Genomic DNA, 8,495 nt, shown 5'->3' with positions numbered 1-8,495 from the left:
AAGCGGTATAAGAAAGGTATAATAATAAAATTGGGGCTCAGTGAAGGTTATAACCCTGTGCTGGGGTTAGAATTTTAAAGGTCTCATGGAAATGGGGTCATAGATGGTGATATTTTAGATTGGTTCTCAGGGTTTGGATAGGCAGAAGGGAAGCCAAGAACATTGTAGGCAGAACTGAAGGAAATAAATAATGACTCATTCCCAAGCATTTAGTTGTTGGAGTTAAAATGCATACATAGGTTATTTGTGTGAAACTTAAAAACAAGACAATAGATTTTTAAGATCTTGTATTAACTCTACTCATGATAATTTACAAAATAGCTACTATTCACTCACTAACTTCACTGTATTATTTTCAGCTGTGTTGGATGTTTTAGAGGTGAAAGACATTTTTGCTCTGTACTGAACCTTTGAAAACCATTTCAAGTGAAACAACCTGGGTTTTTATATTATATATGTTTTATGAATGTAAACCCATATATCATCATGATCATTTACTGCTGATGAAGTATATAATAATATGACTGGTATAAAGCAAATCAGATATGAGCCTAAATCATACTAACAAAACTAGATTGAATTATTCTCCAATCTAGTATCATTCATTCTTTTACTTAAAAAAATCAACTAATATTTTAAAATACATGCCAAGAACCATGAATAAGAAATTACAAAGTAAAATCTATATATATTGTTTATTATAAACAACAGGAAATAAAATTGGTTCATAATTCCCATAAATAAATTCTGTGAACACCAAAATCTATTATGTCTGTTATTTCACTTCACTTGAACTGATATGGTGTTTTTATAAATTGATTTTTCTCCTTAGTTTTTTTCTTAATTTCAGAAAATGAGATTTTCTGCTTACATGTTTCAGTGTCTTGAACCAAGGCACTCAACCTATCACTATTGAAAAATCTGCATAAATGTACATTGAGTAAAATATACTTGCTACATTTATCTAAGGCCTAAATTTAGCTTTCTAGTGCAAATTAGCTTGCCAGTTATTGAAAAAATATTTTTAATCCTGATTGTAAAGATATATACATGCTTTCTATAGAAGATTACATTCTTCGGTTGATAAAACAGATCCTGTTCCGGCATTTTTATATGAGAAAGAAACATAACTAGGATTATTACATCTCCTACAACTCTTAGAATCTTCACCACCTTATTAACCTGGTGTTCTGATTTCCTTTGTTGCATCTTTTTCTAAGAAAAAAGTTCTTAAATTAAAAATGGAGTCGCTCAGACTGCATTCTTTCCTGAAGAGGAAAGCCAGCTCCACGCTCAAGAGAGAACACTTCAACTCCTTCTTCTGACTTCTGGTTCTCTACACAGTTGGATAAGCTTTTCTAGTGATGAACCATAGCAATAATGCAGGGAAGTATAGTCTTTGATATATCTTTTAAAGCATAGATTTTTCACTGAATCAGCAATCAGTCTTGGAATATAGATGCAGACCAAAGAGATATATCCATATCTATATCTATATCTATATCATTTATTTGAGGCAGGATCTTGCTGTCACCCAGGTCAGAGTTCAATGGTGCAGTCATGTCTCACTGCAGCCTCAACCTCCCTGGCTGAAGTGATCCTATCACCTCAGCATCCCAAGTAGTGTGGACTACAGGCACATGCCACTGTATGCGGCAATTATTTTTTAACATGTTTTGTAGAGATGAGGTCTCGTTATGTTGCCCATTCTAGTCTCAAATTCCTGGCCTCAAGTGGTCCTCTGGCCTTGGCCTCCCAAAGTCCTGGAATTATAGGCATGAGCTGCTGCATCCAGTCTATAGTATTTTAAATTGTCCACTTGCAGCATTCTTTCAAGCTGCTTACACACAAAATCAAATCAATTATTCTGGTGGTCAACATAATAAAAATAGCACCATAATTTTAAAAAGCAGAATTATTTTGACTGAATCAGAAGCCTCCATATTAATCCAACCTCTATGCATGTCGTAATGGGCCTAATTTTAGTGCACTTTCATATTTAAAGCATGATATTTTAGAAGGGGATATAAAATGGGAATGTTTGTTTGGAGACAGGCTACATCTTTTCATGGCACCCAGAGCAACAAGCAAAAAGAACCCTGAAATAAGAGGTAGCTCTGGAGTTCCACTCCTCGAGCTGAACTGTGGAAAGCCTTTCAACTTCGCATAGAACAGTTAACAGAAGCGCTTCTTTGTCAATCTCTTGCATATGCATTGCTTCATAAATGCAAGTAATACTATCAGTAATATCAGCAACAGAAATAATTTTATATTTTAAATTAGTAATGAAATCATCATTTTAAAGTAAAAAGGGGAAAATTTTAGTGTCAACCTTGAGCTTCCTTCATTAGTCTATTAAGTCTCGGTCTTTCTCTGCTTACAATGACTTTCATGCATATTTCTAAAATTAAGGAAAATGCCAGAAATACAGGTTGTTTGCGTATATAGTTGGTCCTACTTTGTTATTTTGGATTGCCAAAATAATGACATTGAAACAACAAAAAAATATCCATCTGGGGCAGAGGAACTGACCCCAAAATGTAACTGAGTAAAAAATACTAATGTTTAGTAAAATACAAGGATGCTGCCTGGGCAGGGCTGTGAACTACTTCTTTGGACTTAATTTCATTCTCAGCTTTCCTGACAATACTTATTTCAATATATACATTAAGTATTCAAAACTAGGGAAGCATTCAAGCTATATTGTATCCACCCAAGAAGGCGTCTTTCCGTATGAGTCAGTAGGTGTCTTTTTTTTTTTTTTTTTTTTTTTTTTTTTTGAGACGGAGTTTCACTCTTGTTACCCAGGCTGGAGTGCAATGGCACGATCTCGGCTCACCGCAACCTCCGCCTCCTGGGTTCAGGCAATTCTCCTGCCTCAGCCTCCTGAGTAGCTGGGATTACAGGCACGTGCCACCATGCCCAGCTAATTTTTTGTAGTTTTAGTAGAGACGGGGTTTCACCATGTTGACCAGGATGGTCTCGATCTCTTGACCTCGTGATCCACCCGCCTCAGCCTCCCAAAGTGCTGGGATTACAGGCTTGAGCCACCGCGCCCGGCAGTAGGTGTCTTAAGAAAGAATAAATAGTTTAACAACCCAAGGTTTTATATTTTCCCCATTAAAAATTTACTTTTGGCAAGGCATGGTGGCTCATGCTAGTAATCCCAGCACCTTGGAGGGCCCAGGTTAGAGGATTGCTGAAGCCCAGGAGTTCAAGAGCAGTCTGAGCAACACAGTGAGACTTCATCTGTAATTTAAATAAAAAAAAACTTTTGAAGGGCGAGACGTGTTGGTTCAACGCCTGTAATCTCAGCACTTTGGGAGACGGAGGCAGGCAGATCACTTGATTACAGAAGTTTGAGACCAGCCTAGACAGCGTAGTGAGATGCTGTCTCTGCAAGAAAAGTACAAAAATTAGCCAGGTATGGTAGCCTGCACCTGTGGTCTCACTACTCAGGAGACTGAGTTGGGAGGATCAATCACACCATGGAGGTCAAGGCCACAGTGAGACATGATTGTGCCACTGCACTCCAGCCAGGGTGACAGTAAGACCTTGTCTCAAAATTAAGTTAAATTAAATTTATTTATCTATTTATATTCTTCCACTACATTACTATGAGGAAAAATATTCAACACCTAATTTGCTCTTACAGATGGAATAGATGACTTCTAGAAGTCAAACCCTCCTGAGCAAATAGTGTATACTCTAGTACATCCTGAGCAAACAGTATATATAAAATGGTTGAGGACATTTCTGGAACAGAGATAACTAGTGCAACACCAGTCCTACCACTCTTCCTTCCAGCAGTTCTGTAACTGCACAGCATCTGTGACATTTTTCTCTCAATTTCAATGGCCTGCACATTCAAATGTGGTGGGCACTGACTGCCACTGTATTTTCCTCATTCCATTATTTTTCCCTTTACTCAAAGGGAAAGCTAGAGACATCCCTCCCTGACTAAATGGCCTCTATCTCCAGGAAAACATGTCACTACTGTGAGAACATAAAGACCCCATTATGTCTCTATTTCTATATTTACTTTTTTTCCAAAATCTGAACTGTACAATTTGTGAACATAGGGATTCCGACATCAGAATTAGGTTTTTTAACTGTATCATTCTGTTAACCCACCCTTTAAAGAATTCAAATTTAACATAGTTTGCAGCTTAAAAAAGCAGCATAAAATAAAATTTCAGGAAATGTCATGGCAACACATCAAACATTTAATGTCAGGTTCCCTTATGTTCATTGCATTGCAAAAGGCAACCACCAATTATGCAATTTTGGAATGATATTTTACTTTGTAATTAAAACTCAAATTCCTTGTGCTTGATATTTGTAGAGCATCTGAGCAAAGCAATTGCTCCCTGGGAAGGGAAGATGGTATCTTTGCACTTTGAAAGACTTCTGCCTACAGTGCTGTTATAAATAAGCTTTTTTCCTTTGTTAGCTTCATGCACCTCACTTCACACTTAGATATGTTATCAAGGAATCATCCAATAACATGCATGCATAAGGTCATTGTTCAGAAGTTGGTGTAAATTTTATTACTAGACAGTTCCTTTGTTCCATATGACGAATAGCGCCTTCATTTAATTATAATGCTGAAAACTTCATCTGATATGTGCCCAGCCTTTAATTGTTTCCAACCGTAAACTGACATAAAAGTGTGAATATGATTTGAGTAACAATGGACCAGTTGATAAGATGCTAAGGAAAAGACGATACTTGTAAAATTGCCAGCAGTACATCATCTTTTTATGGCCTGTTAATTCTCCTTTACTGTAGGCTTTTTATAAATAAGTGAAAGGCATACATTTTATTTGCCTCTTTATTTGAAGTCCATTCATCTTAGTGACCCTATCCTGTATACCAGTGTTGTGGGGCATACCTTATTCTGACACACTATAGCTATCATCTCGCCTAATAAAATAAGTGTACCACACACATTTAAGTTATATATGCATATACATATGTGTGCGTATATATATATATATGTGTGTGTATATATATATAAACATATATATAACTTAAATGTGTGTGGTACACTTATTTTATTATATATATATAACTTAAATGTGTGTGGTACACTTATTATATATACATATATATATATGTATTTATATATAAAATTTACTATCAAGCAGTTGAAGAACTCTCTATCGTACTAAAGTCCAATAGACTAAGGTACAATAGTAAATGCAGGCATTTTCACAAATGAAATTATTTGTTTTTTATTTTTATGTATTTATTTTTTTTCTGAGATGCAGTCTTACTGTGTTGCCCAGGCTGGAGTTCAGTGGCATGCTCTCACTGCAACTTCCGCCTCCAAAGTTCAAGCGATTCTCCTGCCTCAGCCTTCAGAATAGCTTCAGAGTAGCTGGTATTATAGATGCCTGCCACCATGTCTGGCTCATTTTTGTATTTTTTAGTAGAGACAGGGTTTCACCATGTTGGCCAGGCTGGTCCTGTACTCGTGACCTCAGGTGATCCGCCTGCCTCGGCCTTCCAAAGTGCTGGGATTACAGGTGTGAGCCACCGCACCCGGCCAATACTTTATTTTTTTAATGAAATACTTTAATTAGGATGCTAATAAAATCTCATCTATCTAGAGAGCAAAATTTTTCAGATAACCAATCTTTCCCTCTTTAAGTACCAAACCTTTTTGATATTTGAGCAACTTTAGGTGAAAATCATTCTTTGTTTTATTTTGTTTTTGAGACAAAGTCTTGCTCTGTCACCCAGGCTGGAGTACAGTGGCATGATCTCAATTCACTGCAGCCTCTGTCTCCTGGGTTCAAGCTCTTCTCCTATCTCAGCCTCCCGAGTAGCTGGGATTACAGGCGTACACCACCATGCCTGGCTTTTTGTATTTTTTATAGAGACGGGTTTTCACCATGTTGGCCAGGCTAGTCTTGAACTCCTGACCTCAAGTGATCCACCTGCCTCAGCCTCCCAAAGTAGCTGGGATTACAGATGTGAGCCACTGCACCCAGCTAGAAATCATTATAAAATATATTACATGATTTTCTAGCTTCTTAAAGAGGGCATATTGATAACACTTTTTTTTCAAAATGATTCAGGACCATTTTGAGCTTTAGTTATTAATAATTCTTTTTTTTTTTAAGATGGAGTCTTGCTTTGTCACCCAGGCTTGGGTGCAGTGGCACAATGTGGAGGTTGCACAGCTCACTGCAACCTCCATCTCCTAGTTCATGCAATTCTCCTGCCTCAGCCTCCTGAGTAGCTGGGATTACAGGCATGTGCCACCACACCCGGCTAATTTATATTTTTATTTTTAGTAGAGATAGGGTTTCACCATGTTGACCAGGCTGGTCTCGAACTTCTGACCTCAAGTGATCCACCCACCTCAGTCTCCCAAAGTGCTGGGATTACAGGCGTGAGCCACCACACCCAGCTGGTTACTAATAATTCTAATATAAGACCAGGCTTGGTGGCTCATGCTTGTAATCCCAGCACTTTGGGAGGCCAAGGCAGGCAGATCGCTTGAGGTCAGGAGTTCGAGACCAGCCTGTCCAACATGATGAAACCCCATCTCTACTAAAAATACAAAAATTAGCTGGCCGTGATGACAAGTGCCTGTAATCCCAGCTACTCAGGAGGCTGAGGCAGGAGAATCGCTTGAACCTGGAAGGCAGAGGTTGAAGTGAACCAAGATTGCACCATTGCACTCCAGCCTGGGTGACAGAGGAAGACTCCATTTGAAAAACAAAAAAAAAAAAAAAAAACTAAAATAATTTCAATATAAGAATGACTTCGAAACAGACAACTGTTTTCAACTTACTGTAGCATTTTATAGTTTTTGGTTCTCTCCTAATGACTAGGAGTTTAAATTTTTCTTCTTAATCTTAACCAAGAAGCATATTATAAAATGTGCCTCCTTTGTGTGAGGAGGACTTCAGACTCAGGACCTACCTCAGGAAAAAATGTTAGAATGATATATGAATCATGAGTGTACAGACAGCAAGTGAAGACTGAAGGAACATGTCTATTACTCTATGAGCTGTCTTGTGTTGCTTTTGTAATATTAATTTAATCACTTCAGAAATCTTTATAGCTGAGGTGCTGGTTTATTATCTCAGGTAGGTGAACTACTAGTTTATTGAGTTGTCTATAAAAAGAGTACCATTCTGATGTAACTGATTCAAACTTCACAGAAGGCAGGTAATTTATGACTGGTTTCTAGAAAACAGTTTGAACAAAAGGTAGTCAGTTGTTCCTTTTCCTGACTTGTTTTATTAAGATATAACTGACAAATAAAAACTGCATATGTTTACGTGTACAGCATAATGTTTAGATATATATGTGCATTATAAAATGATTCTATCAAGCTAATTAATACATCCATCACCTCACATACTTTCATCTTTGTATGTGCATGTGTGTGTGATAACATTTAACATTTAACATCTAATTTCTTTTTTTTTTTGGGGGGGGGACGGAGTTTCGCTCTTGTTACCCAGGCTGGAGTGCAATGGCACGATCTCGGCTCACCGCAACCTCCACCCCCTGGGTTCAGGCAATTCTCCTGCCTCAGCCTCCTGAGTAACTGGGATTACAGGCACGCGCCACCATGCCCAGCTAATTTTTTGTATTTTTAGTAGAGACGGAGTTTCACCGTGTTGACCAGGATGGTCTCGATCTCTTGACCTCGTGATCCACCCGCCTCAGCCTCCCAAAGTGCTGGGATTACAGGCTTGAGCCACCGTGCCCGGCCTTAACGTCTAATTTCTTAGCAATGTTGAAGTATACATTATTATTATTAACTATAATCACCATGCTCTACAATATACATCTAGAACTTAACCATCCTAACTGATGCTTTGTAACAACATCTCTCACTTCCCCTCAATAGAACTGTTCTTTTCTTAACTATAAAAATATTTTAAGCAATAGGCCAGGCACAATGGCTAACACCTGTAATCTCAGCACTTTGGGAGGCCAAAGCATACTGATCACTTGAGAACAGGAGTTCAAGACCAGCCTGGCCCTGGCCAACATGGTAAAACCCCATCTCTACTAAAAATACAAAAATTAGCCAGGCATGGTGGCACGTGCCTGTAATCCCAGCTATTCAGGAAGCTGAGGCGAGAGAATCACTTGAATTCAGGAGGCAGAGATTACAGTGAGCTGAGATTGCATCACTGCACTCCAGCTTGGGTTACAGAACTGGACTCAATCTCAAAAAAAAAAAAAAAAAAAATTGGCTGGGTTCAGTGGCTCATGCTTGTAATCTCAGGACTTTTGGGAGGCCAAGGTGGGTGGATCACCTGAGGTCAGGAGTTTGAGACCAGCCTGGACAACATGGTGAAACCCCATCTCTAGTAAAAATACAAGGAAATTAGCTGGGCGTGGTGGCAGGTGCCTGTAATCCCAGCTACTCAGGAGGCTGAGGCACGAGAATTGCTTGAACCCGGGAGGTGGAAGTTGCAGTGAGCTGAGATCCAGTCTGGGAAACAAGAGTGAAACTC

General features: G+C 38.5%; 1 pseudogene; it reads right to left on the bottom strand.

Annotated features, from left to right (window-relative positions):
• Nucleotides 1-1,246: 1,246 nt before the first annotated feature.
• On the bottom strand, nt 1,247-1,400 carry LOC116549865 (annotated as a pseudogene).
• Between the last annotated feature and the right edge of the window lie 7,095 nt (nt 1,401-8,495).

Source organism: Sapajus apella, unplaced genomic scaffold (assembly GCF_009761245.1).
Source record: "Sapajus apella isolate SASKATOON/1434 unplaced genomic scaffold, GSC_monkey_1.0 scaffold6, whole genome shotgun sequence".
Taxonomy (NCBI): domain Eukaryota; kingdom Metazoa; phylum Chordata; class Mammalia; order Primates; family Cebidae; genus Sapajus; species Sapajus apella.
This window is presented reverse-complemented; position numbering and strand designations above follow the sequence as displayed.